Below are 16,442 nucleotides of genomic sequence, written 5' to 3'. Positions count from 1 at the left end.
GTGTTCATGTTTCCACCTTTGCGCCACAAATGACATGTTTGGTAATCCAAAAACGACAGCCGCCATCGTTAGATTTTCGCCACTCGTCGACAATAAGGTCATGCGCTGATGTTTGTGCTTATGTGCTCAATACATGTGGTTTATAGAAAATGCACCACCCAGCCACTAACTGAACCAGTGGTATACACGTTCTTATAAAAAAATATGAAAGGTCATTTTTGTTTTTTCTCAGTTTTGAAATGAGCTCCCATACAAGTTTTTTAACTGGAAGAGAATTCGTTACAGTTACATTTTTATAACTTTAACGAGTTCTTATATTAACGTTGCGTCTGACTTGTGAATGGTAATACGTTGTCGAATTATCCTGATGTGAAACAAAGAGGAGAAACTCAAGCTTCTACGTTGTAACTTTTATTATATTAATTTGACACTCCCAACAGCAGGTTTTTGTTTTCATGTAAGCGAAAGTAATATGAATATTCTGAAGAAACACTGATTGACAGAATTTTTGAATATCACTGACCATTCTTCAGCCATCTCTAATTTCACCATTTTTGCTCGTATATTACCACTCCTACGATCGTCTTCAATGAGCAGTCAATATACTGCGCTTCAGCTTGTTGGGACTCCGGGTCCTGCCAGTCTCGCTTTCAGTAGCTGGCCCCGTAGCAGGATCCATCCTCCGACAATTCAGTGAGAAAAAGCGCCTGAACGAACGACAGAGATTTATTTACATGTTGAGAAGTGATCAACTGATCCAAAGAGAGAAGAGACAGAGAGATACAAAACGTCTTCGGCATTTTATAGCGCCGCCTTGCCAACACTGGGCGCATTGTCCGCATCGTCAGCCAATACGGTGGCCCCGGCACCTCGGCCACGAGGGAGGGGAAACACACTTCACAACACATGGAGGGGCACAACATAACACGATGCCCAAATATGGTCACGACGCCCTAAAAGTGCCCAAACATTGTCATGAACGCACAGAATATTCCGGAATTCTCCCGGCGAGAGGGAGGAGCCTAAATGGGGAGGTCCGGGTCGACGACACAGTCGGTCAAGAACCGGTTCTCCCCGCAACTCCTCTTGCTTGGTTCCCTAGCGCAAAACAAGTGCGTTGACCTTTGTTTTCGCTTGGCTGCAAGGCCGTCTCAGGTGCAGGCTATCCCGGGAATGCGTTGACGATCTCCCAGAGGGGTTCGCAAACCTTGGGAGAATCCCAACTCTGGGGCCGGTCGTAACAGTTTCTCGCGCGGGGGGGGGGGGGGTAAAGATCTCAATTTGCTGAGGTTTGCAGCCACTGTCCGGAGAGATCAGCGCCGGCAGTCAGTTTGGTGACGACCGTCTTTGATGAAGTAGAGGGCACCGACTACTTCATTGTGGGTTCAACAGACATCACATACGCACATGAAAACACAACTACTCAGCCGGTGAGCACCGGACAATTCCGTCAAATTCCACCAGGCAATTTTCTCCTTTAACTGATATTAAAGGATATACACAATTTATTCAAAATGTTACTCATACGTTAAGGTGAAACAAAACAACAACACTGGAAGCACACCAAACCCGAAACCCTGGATAGCCATGTCTTCAACGTTTTCAAACAAGTACACCTAAAGAGTAAAAAAAACAATCACTAGCCCTTGTCTAGGTCAGGAAAAAAATGCCAGAGTTCTCGAGACATCCTCTCGCGTCAGGGGCATCGACTTAAGCCATCAGCGTTGGCATAGAGTACAACCTTTTTGTAGCGTATTTCAAACGTATATTGTTGCAAAACGAGGCTCCAACGCAGCAGGCGGCCGTTCTTAGAGGACATGGTCTGTAGCCAGGTGAGAGGACAATGGTCCACTTCCACAATGAACTTGCTTCCGGCAATAAAACAAGCCAGTTTCTGGACTGCCCAAACCATGCACGCACATTCCTTTTCGCCATTGCTGTAAACCTGCTCGCGAAGGGTGAGTTTCCGGCTAACATAGAGCACGGGATGCTCTTCATCCCCCTCATCCCTTTGACTAAGAACTGCCCCCATGCCTCTATCACTAGCATCGCATTAGACTATGAAAGGCTACGAGTAGTCTGGTGAACTAAGCAAAGATTGGCTCGACAAGGCCGCTTTGAAAACGCGGAAAGCCTTTTCTTTCTCCTCATCCCAGTCGACCATTTGGTGCTCGGTCTTGCGCAACGCGTCAGTAAGAGTGCTGGCAATGTCGGAATATCTAGGGATGTATTTACGATAGTAACCAGCTATTCCAAGAAAAGCCCGAGTATCGGTTTTCGTTCGGGGCTGGGGAAAGTCTCGGATAGCTGCCACTTTCAATCCAGAGGGACGGCGATTCCCTCGACCGATAACATGCCCGAGATAGAGTACCTCTGCTTGTGCTAGCTGACACTTGTGCGCCTTTACCGTTAAACCTGCTTCGCGTAGGCGAGTCAGTACTGCTCTCAAATGCGCCAAGTGTTCTGGCCAGGACGAGGAAAACACGGCGACGTCGTCCAAGTAAGGCAAAGCGAAGTCCTCTTGACCCCACAAAACCTTATCCATTAAGTTTGAAAAACAGTAAGGCGTGTTCATTAGGCCGAAACTCAACACTTTAGGGCGGAATGTCCCCAATAGTTTAAATAAATGCAGCATACCGGCTCGCCCTCTCGGTGAGTGGCACCTGCCAGTAATCTCTCACTAGGTTTAGCGTTGAGATAAACTCCGCGCTGCTTACCCTCTCGACGCGTTCCTCAATGTTTCGGTAGGTCTGATCCTTGGTGATGAGGTGTAACTTATTTTAGTCTACGCAAGGACGCGGATCTCTGCCGGGTACCTCCACAAGAATTAACGGGGAAGTGTAATCACTTTCACACGGCTCAATCACGCCCAATTCCAGCATCCTGTTAACCTCTGATTTTATTAGCTCGAGCCGGCGAGGTGACAACCGATACGTCTTAGATCTTACCGGTTCTGACGAGGTAAGCTCTGTGTCATGAGTGAGGAGGGATGTCCGACCTGGCTCGCTTACAAATCTGTCCTGAAACTCGGTCAAAAGACCACGCAGTTCCTGCTTCTGCTTCATTGTCAGCTGTGACTTTGATACTAAATCCTCAGCTCTTTTCTTGATCGAGACTCTGTCCGATTCAGGAGCAAATTCAGGAGTTTTTGCCGGAACCTCTTCCGGAACATTTAAAGTCATGTTCACAATGGCTTCCCTCTCTTTATAGGGCTTGAGTAAGTTGCTCTGATACACCTGGTGTACCTTACAACTTCCTGGTAATTTTACCACATAGTTGGTGTCAGACAATTTTCGAGTAATCTCGGCTGGGCCGACCCATTGCACATCAAGGCTATTCTTTTGGGAGGGCCTCAACAACATGACCATGTCTCCTACAGCAATGTGTCAAGCTCTAGCTGTTCGATCGTAGTAAAGCTTAGCCTTCTGCTGTGCTTTGGTCATCGCACTCTCGGTCAGTTCTTGTGCTTTTGTTAGACGATCCAACAAGGTGAGGACATATTCCACTACTACAGGATCATCACCCTGACCTTCCCACGACTCTCTAAGCATACGAGGAGGAGATCGCAGTCTGCTGCCGTAAACAAGTTCTGCTGGCGTAAACCCTGTTGTCTCATGCGGTGCAGTTCTTAGTGCAAACATCGTTGCAGGTAAGCACATTTCCCAGACAGTTTTTCATTCAAAACGTAAGGCTCTTAACACTCGCTTCATCACGGAGTGAAGCTTCTCTATGGAGTTCTACTGTGGATGGTAGACTGAACTATGCAATAATTTCACGCCACACCGCTCTGGAAAGGTTGTCGTTAAGGCACTCGTGAAAATGGTGCCCTGGTCTGATTGTATCTCGGCAGGAAAGCCTACCCGGGCAAACACGGACAGAAGTGCGTTCACTATTTCCACGGAACTTAGCTGTTTTAGCGGGACAGCCTCTGGAAATTTAGTAGCTGGGCTGTTTAAGGTCAGGATGTGACGGTAGCCTGAAGTTGTCTTGGGCAAAGGACCTACTGTGTCAATTACCAACCGACGAAAGGGCCCCGTGATTACGGGTACCAGCTTCATTGGAAATTTCGCCTTATCTCCCGGCTTACCCACTCGCTGACACACATCGCAAGATTTTACAAACTTCTCTACAATTTTAAAGCAACCAGGCCAGTATTATTCCTGTAAAAGACGATTTTGCGCCTTCTTTACGCCTAAGTGGCCTGACCATGATCCTCCATGCACCAAACTAAGCAAATCCTGACGATACGCCTGAGGTACGACTACCTGGTCAAACTCTACTCCTCGCCTATCTAGATATTTTCGATAGAGTATGCCGCTCCTCTCTTGGAATCTCACATTTCGTTTGGCGATTCCCTCTTTCGAACTGTCCTGGAATTGCTTAAGCGTTGGGTCACCCTTTTGTTCGGTTATTAATGAAGCGGAGCTCACCTGCAGCAGCCGACTGAAATTATCCGAAGTTGGCATGACACAACTCTTTTGTAGTTCCTAGTACCTGGAATGTGTCACCCTCTGTGCTATCCTCTGTACTACCAGGAACCGGCTTAGGAGCAACGGCATTTTCTATTTGCTCGGTCAATGAGGCGTAATTGACCCCTTCCAATTCGGGAGGAGGTTCATCGTCGCCTTTAGAAATGGTTGCCTCCGCGGCTACGGCTTCTGCAGCCTGTTCTCGCACAAGTCGATTTGTTACCGTGGTGTCCAACTCGCAACCAGGGCCGTTGTCGATTTGAAGCTTGTTTGCCTCAGTGAATGTTGCTCTCGCAGCCAGCGCACGTGCCTTCGATCTAGTCAGTGCCTGCACTATGCCTTCTCCCAATGTTAGACCTTTCTCCTTCGGCATTTGATCTGACTTATTTGAAAATAAGTAAGGATACTGAGGGGGTAGATATGGCGATACCGCGGCTTCTGTTTCCAACGTACCAAATGCGCCTTTAAGGACAACTTTAGCTATGGGAAGGCACTGACTGTTTGCTTCTACGGCTTGTCTAATCCAGGCACAGTCTCCTGAATACTGCCTAGACTGCACAAAGGAGGGATGAACTACGTCCATAGTGGCTGCGGAGTCTCTAAGAACCCGACACTGCTTGACGTTCACGGTAAGGTCGAACATATAGGGCTCTAACAACTTCATGTTCTTGTCGCCTTCATTTATAGATAAAAAGGCCACCTTTTCTTTCGGGCAATGTATCGCGAAGTGCCCTGTTTTGTGGAAATTGAAACAAGCCGCCGGTTATTTTGCCTCAAATTTCTTTTTGCTTGCCTCTTCCGATACCCTATAGTTATATGCCTTGTTTTTCTCACCCGTTTGTGCGAGACTTGTCGGTTGTTTTCTAAACGGCGCCTTATTAGGTCGTAGGAATTTTTCCCTTTTAGGCTCGCTGCTTGCCGCGAGGGCGCGGCGCGTAACGAACTCTCCAGCGAGCTCTGCAGCTTTTATTACGGTGTTCACGTCTGGTCTATCCTGCACCCAGAACCTCATCTTTTCTGGTAACCTTTGATAGAATTGTTGCAGACCGATACACTCGAGCACCTTGTCATGATTCCCCCACGCCTTTGCCTCCTTGAGCCACTCCCCACTTTTGGTCATTAACTTGTAAGCAAACTCCGGGTATAAACCATTGTTCTCTTTTACGGCGTTGCGAAATTTTTGTCTGAACCCTTCCGCTGACAACCTGTATTTCTTGAGAAGGCTCGACTTTACCTCACTGTACTCGTCAGCCTCCCCTTTCGTCAGGCGCGCGATTACTTCAGCTGCCTCTCCCGGAAGTAGGGACAACAAGCGTTGGGGCCATGTTCCCTGGTCAAAACCTTGCCTTTCGCAAGTTCTCTCAAAGTTGACGAAGAACAGCCCAATGTCATCTCCTAGCTTGTACGATCTCATTAGGTCCGTCATTTTGAACCTGACCCGCGCAGCGGTACCGGATGCCTCGCTGCCTCCTGCTCTACTATTATGGCTAATCTCTAGCTCGAGGCGCTTCATTCCAAGCTCGTGCTTTCGTATCTTATCCGCCTCGGCTTGTGCCGCTTTCCTTTTGGCCTCCGCCGCCTTTCCTTCGGCCTCGGCCGCCTTTGTTTTGGCCTCTGCTGCTTGCCTCTCCTGAATCTCCTCGACACATTCTGACAGCTCGTCATCCTCCGCCCCTAATGTGACAATCGCCTCTATCAGCTCTGTATTCCTTTGAGAGTCCGACACCTCCAGATTCAACTCCCTTGCAAGTAGCAACAACATGGACTTTCGCAGGGATTTCAGATTCATGGCTGCCTCCAGTACCGCTGTCTCTGTTCCACAAAGATTCCTGTCCTGCAACAAATGAACCTTGACGGCAAGGACAGCTCTAGATTCCTGCCTTGCCTCAAGTTTACCGTTAACTTAGTCTACAAATAAAGCTTCAAAAAGCTCTTACACGGAATCTTGCCCTGTCACTGTTAATCTTGACGCCACTGACAGAAAGAGCTTAACCAAGCTATCACACAATTTCTGCCTGACGAAAGTTACCTGTTTACCCAATGACCAAGACAGCCCCTCTCTGCCAGCTTTTACTTAACACATAGAGTAAATGCCTTGTAAAATTTAACAGAAAAAGCCGGCACCCAGCCAGTTCGCAGTCATGTCTCCGGCGTCGTACCTCTCAGAAGTGCCGTTCGATTTTCTCTGGAAGTCGATGAGCTCGTGTCGTCCTTCTCCTGTCGTCTCGTTGTTGGACTTCGGGCTCACTCCGACCAGTGGTCGCTTTCGGGGTTATCGGCATCCCGCCGCTGCCATCAAGTTGTTGGGACTCCGGGTCCTGCCGGTCTCGTTTTTGGTAGCTGTCCCCATAGTAGGATCCATCGTCCGACAATTCAGTGAGAAGAAGCGTCCGAATGAACGACAGAGATTTATTGACATGTTGAGAAGTGATCAACTGATCCAAAGAGAGAAGAGAGAGAGATACAAAACGTCTTCGGCATTTTATAGCACCGCGTTGCCAACACTGGGCGCATTGCCCGCATCGTCAGCCAATACGGTGGCCCCGGCACCTCGGCCACGAAGGAGGGGAAATACACCTCACAACACATGAAGGGGCACAACCTAACACGATGCCCAAATATGGTCACGACGCCCTAAAAATGCCCAAACATGGTCATGAACGCACAGCAGATTCCGTAATTTTCCCGGCGAGAGGGAGGAGCCTGAATGGGGAGGTGGGGGTCGACGACACGGTCGGTCTAGAACCGGTTCTCCCCGCAACTCCTCTTGCTTGGTTCCCTAGCGCAAAACCAGTGCGTTGACCTTTGTTTTCGCTTGGCTGCAAGGCCGTCTCATGTGCAGGCTATTCCTGGAATGCGTCGACGATCTCCCAGAGGGGTTCGCAAACCTTGGGAGAATCCCAACGCTGGGGCCGGTCGTAACAAGCTATTCAGATGCATTCGTCTACACAAGCACTGATATATCGATATATATTTCGTCCACATGAAACTACATAGAAAAGAACAGTACTTAGGCATTTAACAAGTGCTCATTCTTTATTTAAGTATGTGTAGAACACATTGTCCGGGGTAGCCATTCACAACTCATTATTGTCCTCTAGTCGTGGTGAGCGAACTTAACCCCATAAGTTTACTGGACACGGTCGTCTAGTGGCTAAGGCGACCTGTGGGCCCTCATTGGCAAGTCGCTGGACCAAACCTCAGCCGCGGCAAACGCACTTCGGATGGAGCCAGAAATGCTACAGGCCCATGTCCTTGGAGTAGGAGCATATAGTTAAAAACCCCACGTGGTGAAAATTTTTACAGCTCTCCACTACTGTGTTTCTCATATTCAAATAGGGGGATCAGTTTTACAAATCTTCAAGAGTTCTATTTATATTTCTGTATACGGCCACGAGTGTTTATTATTTTCCATTTTTTTATTCGGTTTACGCCCAGAAAGCCTGGAAAAGGAATACCCAGCGAAACCACTACCTCCAGGCTCGAAAAGGTGCACGATCATTGTGCAGTGTTCTGTTAAGATTGTATCCAAAGTGCGGATGCTCGAGATTTTTCAGGTCTTCCGTGAAGACGAGTAATAAAGCTGGAAGATTCGACGAAACATTCATAAATTCTGCCGTGATTCACCGTTTGTCAGCTGAACGAGGCCCGACGCTCTGTTCACCACTATCAATGCCCCTGTTTTGTTGTATCTGACCTTCAGTTTCTTAGCAACAAGTTCAGCCGAATAAGCAGTTTCGTCTGAGCATCGAGTCTGCTCCTTTCGTCCGAGACACGAACCCGTGAAATCTGGTGTAGTGCTTCACATCTATGTACATACCGCCCCCCTTCAGTTGAGAGCTAAGGCCCAACAATGAAGGAAACATCCCTGTCATCTTCAACCTGCGAGCAAGTCACCGGAAACAAGAGCTACCTCCCAGGTATAACGCTCTAAATGATAACATTTGCAAGCCTAAGGGCCCCACCATGACTGCAAAAACAATGACAGCCACTTCAACACCGTCGGCCATGGTCGTAATGTGGCAACCAAGGAAGCCACCGACCTTCCACAGATCATGATTTGAAGAGCCGTAGACATATGGCTGGAGACGTATGACCGAGTGACCACTTTGAACCAGTGGGACTTGAAAGAAAAGCTTCGTCGCGTTAACTTCTACTTAGAAGACGCGGCAAGAACCTGGTTCGAGAATTGGGAGTCTGCATTGCAATACTGGGGTCTCTTCCGTGGCGTATTGCTAGAAACTTTCACGAACGTCACTTGCAAAGTTAGAACTGCTGCTTTGCTGGATACCCGGATGCATTTACGAAAATACAATATCACTATTTTTACGGAAGAACTGACTCACCCGTACATTCTCGTCAAGCCCACCACAGCTGAGGACAAGAGGCTCCAGTTTCTCATGTGAGTGATAGAGCAGGAGCTGTTTTCGGAAGCTACGCATTCTCCTGTCCCCACCTGCCCTGTCGTTTGCGCTGGTAAGCACCCTTTATGATGTTATACCAACACGCCCAATCCCACTGTCTCTTGCGGAAGCTGTTCGCAACCTGCCGAAGAGTGCAACGAACTTCGACGGAGGCCACGACAAAAGGCGCTTGAAATGAGGAGGAGGCTGTACAGTCGCCGTTTCATGAAGACAGAATACGCAGAAGTTCAGGGCCTCAGCACCAGCGACCTTTGTGAGAGCATCGGATTCATTGTACTTGAAGAGCTGCGTAAATTACTTCAAGCCTTCCAGCATTACGTCAATGCGATCACCAACGACATGCGCAAGGAAGTCCAATAATTTCACCGCACACCCGAAAGAGAGCAGCCTGAGCCACGAGCCATCAAATACGCTGCTATAGTCCGACGTGACATTACCCCGCCACGTGCACGTCAAGGGGCTCCGCCGCCGCAGTTTTCTCGCCAGACACGACCACCACCACCACCGACGCCCTACCGTGCACACGACGGCCAGCAAAACACTCCGAGGAAAACTGACGTGTGGCACGCATACTATCACCGACTACTCTGCTACCACTGCGAAGAACTTGACCACACCTACAGCCGCTTCCAGTACGACCAAATAAAAGTGTTTGGCTTCGTTATTGACGCGTCTTGTTCACAGGTGGGTGAAAGACCTCGCGAAATTGCCAGCTACCTCGCAACAACGCAATGAACGAGGCCACGGACTTCCCGTTTATTATCACCCAGCCACTACCAGTCGCCTCACCAGCGCTCGTACACTGACCCTACTCGCGGCCGGTCGCCTAGCCCGTACTCTGGAAGCTAAGGGCAGCAATCTAAGGAGGTGTGGTTGCTCTACTACGAGTCAGCAAAGATTCACCGTCACCGCAGACGCCGCCACGATGAAACCTAAAGAACCCTCTCCAAGGTCAACGTAGTCCCGACTTCAGAATTTTGCGGCCCCAAGAGGGCTTCATGACGCAACATCAAAGCAGTAGTACAAAGTATCGTAGCCATGATCCGACATCATGTCTCAACTGAAATGGGAGACGCCATATTAGTGACCTCGACGTTCTCATCGACTCCCACTGCGTCGCAGCGCTCGTCAAAACCAGAGCCGTTTTTTCCGCCATTAGTAAGATGTTTGCCGCGAACTTGAAGAAAGTTAGGACTGCTATGAAAAGCCCCGAAATCCGTTTAGCTGGAAGTCACCTAGTTACACCAGCAGGCATCTATCTGTGCATTCAGAGTCACCATTACCAGCCAGATTTATCCGGCTAGCTTCGTCGTACTGCAGAATTGCTCGTGAAATGTCATCCTTGGTATGGACTTTTTGGGCCTTCAAGGTGCCACCATTAACTTAAGAGCGAAGTAAGGAACACCACCTATAGAAAAAGGACTACCGTGGCGCCACGCACGCCGCCAAGATCGCACGCCTTGATTTTGCTGGAAAGACAAGTCACCATTCCGCCTCGCTAAAGCGTCATTTCTGTCGGCCCTCTGTAACCAGGAGACTTCGAAAACGTCGTTGAAGCCAGTCAGCACCTGTTCCTCAACTGCAACATTTGTGTCGCAAGAAGATTCACCGAGCTGCTTTTGGGGATAGCAACAATGTAGTTCACGTGTCTCAGCAAGCCCCACCGCGGTGGTCTAGTGGCTTAGGTACTCGGCTGCTGACCCGCAGTTTGCGGGTTCGTATCCCGGCTGTGGCGGCTGCATTTTCCATGGAGGCGTAAATGTTATAGGCCCATGTGCTCAGACTTGGGGGCACGTTAAAAAACCCCAGGTGGTCCAAATTTCTGGAGCCCTCCACTGCGGCGTCTCTCATAAACATATGGTGGTTTTGGGATGTGAAACCCCACAAATCAATGAAATCAATCACGTATTTCAGCAATGTGTACAAGCACATCAGCAAAGGCATGCCACTTGCTTACATCGAAAAATACTGGAAACTAAACGACGTTTTCGCGCGCACAGATTCAGTCGAATCTACTCTGACGACCCTCTTCAACCAGCTTTCGACGTTAATCCGAGCCTTGCAGAACAATGCCGGAACAATGTCACCGCTGACGGAAAGTTCACCGCTTGCACAGTCGACAAAAGCGCCACATCCTTGGAGAAAGTCAAGACCAAAAATCACATAGTGGGTACAATGTTGCAGCACAAGAAACTCTGTTGGGAACACCTTTCCTGCCAATAAGACATTGACGGCACAAACTCATACAGGATGAAGTACTTCCCCACCAACACTACGAAACCTTGTTGACTCGCCTAAAGAAAACAAAACTTTGCGGCTAATGCGACTTTTGAAAGAATGAGTCATAACTGATATCGTAGCACCAGTGTCCACCAAAGCAATTGTACAAAAGCCAATTATTTCCACACATACCTTGTTCTTGGACATTATAACTGGCGGTGGCATCTGAGGCAAATCCTGTTGTGCGACCTCACCTCCATCAATAACGCTGGCTAGATTCTTGGTGGCGGTGGTGATGACAGGCGTCGTCCAAGTGAAAGGAAATTATGCGGTCGGCCAGATTTAGGCCTCGAACAACGGTAAGAAGCGGGAGAACTGCCACGGTGATTTCCCCGCCGTGAGGTACTCCTGGAATAGGCGGGCGAATGACATTTGTTGTGACCGCTTCCCAATGGCGGAAACTCTGATGGGGAATGGTATCAGGATGTCGGCTCTCTCTGTCGATGACAGAACCGAGCTCTCTATGCCCGGCGATACCACAACGGTAGCACACAGGAGCTTGGCGGTATGCATTGTACTCTTGGAAGGCATTGCGCTGACGTGGTGGTGGTACAGGTACATCTTCGTTCGGGTCGTAATGGATGTTGGTTGGCTGATGGGGGTAACTGAAACGGTCTTCGTAGCTTGGCAGCGGGTATTTATTCCGCGGTGACCTCGGTGGTGGGGGTGGCCTGTAGTTGCAGTCATCGATGGTTGCTGCAGCAGTTGACACGGGAAGGCGAGAAGGAGGTGGTGCGGATGTAGCTTCGTACGGCATCGGGCGAGCGCGTCGAGTGAGCTCTTCTCGAACAATCTAACGTATTGTCGACGCGAGATCAAGCGGCGTGTATTTGTCAACACTTGCCACGGTGGTTACATTCGGTAGGCGACCGAACTTGGGGGGGATACTTCGCATCTTCAGGGTCTCGAATGTACGACAGTGGCTTATGACGTCGGTTACTGTAGCAAGGCTGTCTTTGCTGATGAGGAACCGATACACGTCCTCGGCAATTCTCTTCAACAGATGGCTAACTTTTCCTTCCTCTGACATAGAAGGGTTGACAATCTTGCAGATCTTCAAGATTGCCTCGACATAGGTCGTGCACGTCTCTCCTGGGATCTGAGTTCTCTGCAGTAATCTCTGTTCCGCTTGCTTTATCTTAGCTACAGAGTCTCTGTAGCACGCTCTTATTTCGGAAACGAAGCGATATCATGACGTGAGGGCATCTTCGTGGTTCTCTTACCACACGAGTGTTGTGTCTGTTAAGAAAAATACCTAATTGGTTAGCTGGCTCACTGTGTCCCACTGGTAGTATTTGCTGAACCGTTTTTAGTGTGTGAGCTAGGCGTCGCCGTTCTCGTAAGACTCGCCACCAAATGGGCGAGGCAATATCAGATCCTGACGCAGCCAGGGATTAGCCGCATGCGAACCTGGCACTAGCGGTGCTGCTGGTACTGGTAGAAGGTCTCCAGCTACGGCCATCAGGTTTCCTTCTTCGCCGGGAGACATCTCAGCAGCCAGTGGTAACGGGGGCAGTCAAGCAAGGCGGCGGCTTCGTCGTAGATCAGGCGCTTGAAGCGTCGTGTTTCTTGGTTGATAACCCAGCACCTCCACCACAAAACTGTTACGGTTGAAATAAAGGATGCGTGGATTTATTTACAGGATGTGGATGAAGTTCGACAGTCTCGTTAAAGACGGAGTCCTCAGGCCGCATCACACAACGTCGTCTTTTACTTCTACCTACCCGGCAGGGGCTACAGCCCGGCTCATACCGTAGCAATATATATATATATATATATATATATATATATATATATATATATATATATATATATATATATACATATATATGTTTTAATGGAGAGGAAAGAGACAACACCCGATCCTGGGACGACTGTGTTTATTCTGTACTTCGTCTTTCTCTTCCTTGCTCTAGCTATCCACGTGCCGAAGCCCCAGTGTCTTTTTTGGTCATGACACTCGGTCATGACTGCGCGCGCGCGGAGCTGGCGGCAAAATTTCCAGTGGACGGCACTGACTTCCTCTAGCTTGTCACTTTTTTGCACGCCACGATGTCTTTTGAAAAAGTGCTGTGGACTCAAGTGGCCGGAACTGGCTGCCCCGTTGCGTCCAACGCTTTCGGCCGCGATTTGGTCCCAGTATCTGCCAAAAGTAGATCTGGCGGTCGATATAGTGGCTGCATCTCGGAGGTCGACCTTGGCCACGCGGAAACTGGGTGCCAGAATCTTCAACAAGTCTATTGGGAAGTCGAGACTTGTTGCTGTCTGCATCTTGAGCGCCAACTTTCTCCTCTTGATCTTGGTCAGTGACACCAGCAGTGGTTACCTTGAGCTCTACCGGCGCCATCACCGTAGGCGGTTCAAGCATAGGCGATTCTGGTGTCTCCACTTGCCTCAGTAAAGGTGATAATAGGGCTGGCTTCTCTAACTGAGCTGTATGAGGACTGGTATAAGCCTCTTCCTCTGACATGGTGGCATCGTGTACCGGTGCGGGTACTGAAATAAGCAGTGGCGTGTCGCACCTGCGTCTGACGTCATTCGTAGGACAGGTGGAGAAGCTTTCTGCTGCGCGGCTGGAGGGCTCCGAAGAACCTTCGAGGTGTTGCTCCACTTCAGCGTGGTGTCCGAATGAAGTTGCGTCGGTGAAGGGCAATGCAGCACAGTCGAGATTAATCTCTGCAACTGTTTCGTTGGAGCAACGCCCTTCAAGAGGTCCGACTTCGGTAGCCGCCTCTGTCCGCAGTGAACTTGCTTCGAGAACTTCTCGTGTGGTAAGCTGCAGCGCACAGCTGCAGCCTCGAGGTGGAAAGCCTCTGAAGCTTGCTCCTTGATACCGGCCAGGTTGGACGGGGTGATGGTGGAGAGGTGGTAAAGATTACGACCGAAAGCAGCTATGAGCTTGACGCTCCACTCCGCCCATGACTGCTGCTTCATACCTTCATACCGGTGCCACGCCGCTGCTGATTCCCGATGATGGTCTATGGCCACATACCATTTCTGATTCTCTGTCCAGGCCGCGCTCATTGCTAGCGCGTTGACGGTTGCCACCCAGCTGTCGGCGTCGTTCCGGACCCTGTCGAATTCTGGCAGTTCGTAGGTGGACGGCCATGGTGGGGCGGCACGTGAGAATGCGGATATCACTCAGGCAACATCGTCGAGCTGGTCTGAGAGCTGCAGGAGGGTGCCCCAAAGCTGCCTGCGCTGCTCAAATGGGCTTGCCTCAAGGTCGTGCGAGGCAGCTACGTCCAACACGGTGTCAGTTGCACGCAATTCTGGCAATATTGTAGGAGTTCGCTCGGAGATTGACGCTGTCAGTTCGTCAGTCTTGACAAAGAGTATCGCGATTGTACGCCGCAGGTCCACGGCGCTGTCGTGTGTGAAGTCTGAAGCGTTGGTGATCGCGGTCTTAGAATGAGGAGCGGTTGCAGCACTCACGCTGGTGAGGCTGACGAGCAGAGAAGCATGGACGGCGTTCCCTGGCAACTCGTATATTGAAAGAGTGCGGAAACGGGAATGTAGGCCAAGGGAAGCGTGACCGGCATTATGAAAGGACAGGAGCCGGTTGTCACAGGTCCCGTTAATTCGGGAGGCGATTGCCGGGCTAATTCCAAGGGCCTAAGTATCAGCCCCCCGAACCGCACCACGAAAGCGTGGACAATTTAGAAGTGGTCCTTTTTTCGCGCCAGCAGACGCTGGCTATGGCCCAAAAACAAGTCAGAGCCGAGAGTTGATAAACCAAACAAAATTATATTCTCAATAATGGCAGATCAAAAACAATACACAAGTATGCACACTCCACAATAGTTGAATACGATATGTCACCAATCAAACAACGTCCTACACAGTACAATCAGCCACACTCGAAACAACGGGCACAGACAACAATACGCACTACAATGCAGTCGCATGCACCGAACAACCAAGACACTTGAAGACTAAAGAGTTCGAAAACTTATTCAGTCCAAAGTTCTTAGAAAAAAAGTATGGATGATACTCTTCCGAGAATCATTCACTCAAAGTCCAGCGTTGTTGTTGTTCCGCTGCCCCCGAAGTTTCTCTTCCAGGAAACCTCGCCGAAGTTTCTCTTCCAGGAAACCTCGCCGAAGTTTCTCTTCCAGGAAACCTCGCATCTTCAATTGGCCGCTCACCAAGCACCAATCTTCCTCGCCGGAAACACGTCGGCTTCACACACGCAGCGGTTGCCACGCGTCTTCGCTAGATAGCGGTAGACACACGCTCTTGCCTGTAGCTCGAGCCTTCACCCCTCAGGTAGAAATCCTCTTCTTCTCCTGCTTTGTCACTACGGACAAAACCTTCGCCGACTACACGGCGGAATCCCTACGCGCTCTGGCGCTAACTTCCGTCTTCTCCTGATCTCTCATCTCCGCTGCTCGAATAAGTAATTTCCGCGCGCGATTCCAGAACATTCTCATCATTTCGTCGGCGCGATGCACAGTGAAGGCTGGGGGAAAGCGCGAGACAGTACGAGGCCGTCCGCGACGGATGACTCAACCCGGCATCACCACACCTCTTTCCATCTAGAAATTTCGAGGGCTTGCGCGGCCGCTGATGGGGGGTGAGGAGGTTCGTCGGCAAACCTACGCTTTCGAGGGGAGAGGGACGCGTGCCCGGGGAGTCTTTGGATGCTTGTTCTTTTTTTTTGTTCATTGACCTCGCGGCGTCACTCCGGCATTTCGTCGCGGAAATTTAGCGGCGCGCCCTTTTTTTTGAGCGCTCGTTTTGTGACACTGCCCCCACTTCAAGAATATTATCTCATAATATTCAAAACCACACAAACGAGCGCGAACAGTCCCCACACTCTCAAAGACTATAACATTGTCCGTCACTCAAGACACGTCACATTCACAATAGATCACTCTATTCAATTGTACATTGTAATTCAATCTCACACACATGAAATATAACCACAGGCACATGAGTACAGCACTCCATCACATATTCTAGACAATACAAATGTACAAAGTTCTCTCACTACAACAATTGTACAATCACATCACCATACCAAACATTTTGGCTCACTCGACATACAGTTGTGACACAAAATAACAACCACGTTAACCTAACATAAAGCACTGTCAAACACATTCCGAATCGACCTCGACACCTATCCTGTGCATTTCCAGCGGCGCTTGCGCCCTTTATTGCGGTGCTCTCTCGATCTCTTCTTATTATTTTTCCTCGTTTTGTTCTGGCGAGCCCCTTCCGACGACGGTATCTGAGGCGGCGTCTCAGTCATCGTTGTCACTTC

This window comes from Rhipicephalus microplus, chromosome 7, assembly GCF_043290135.1.
Source record: "Rhipicephalus microplus isolate Deutch F79 chromosome 7, USDA_Rmic, whole genome shotgun sequence".
Taxonomy (NCBI): domain Eukaryota; kingdom Metazoa; phylum Arthropoda; class Arachnida; order Ixodida; family Ixodidae; genus Rhipicephalus; species Rhipicephalus microplus.
The sequence above is the reverse complement of the archived record's forward strand: the minus strand, read 5'-3'. Positions refer to the sequence as shown.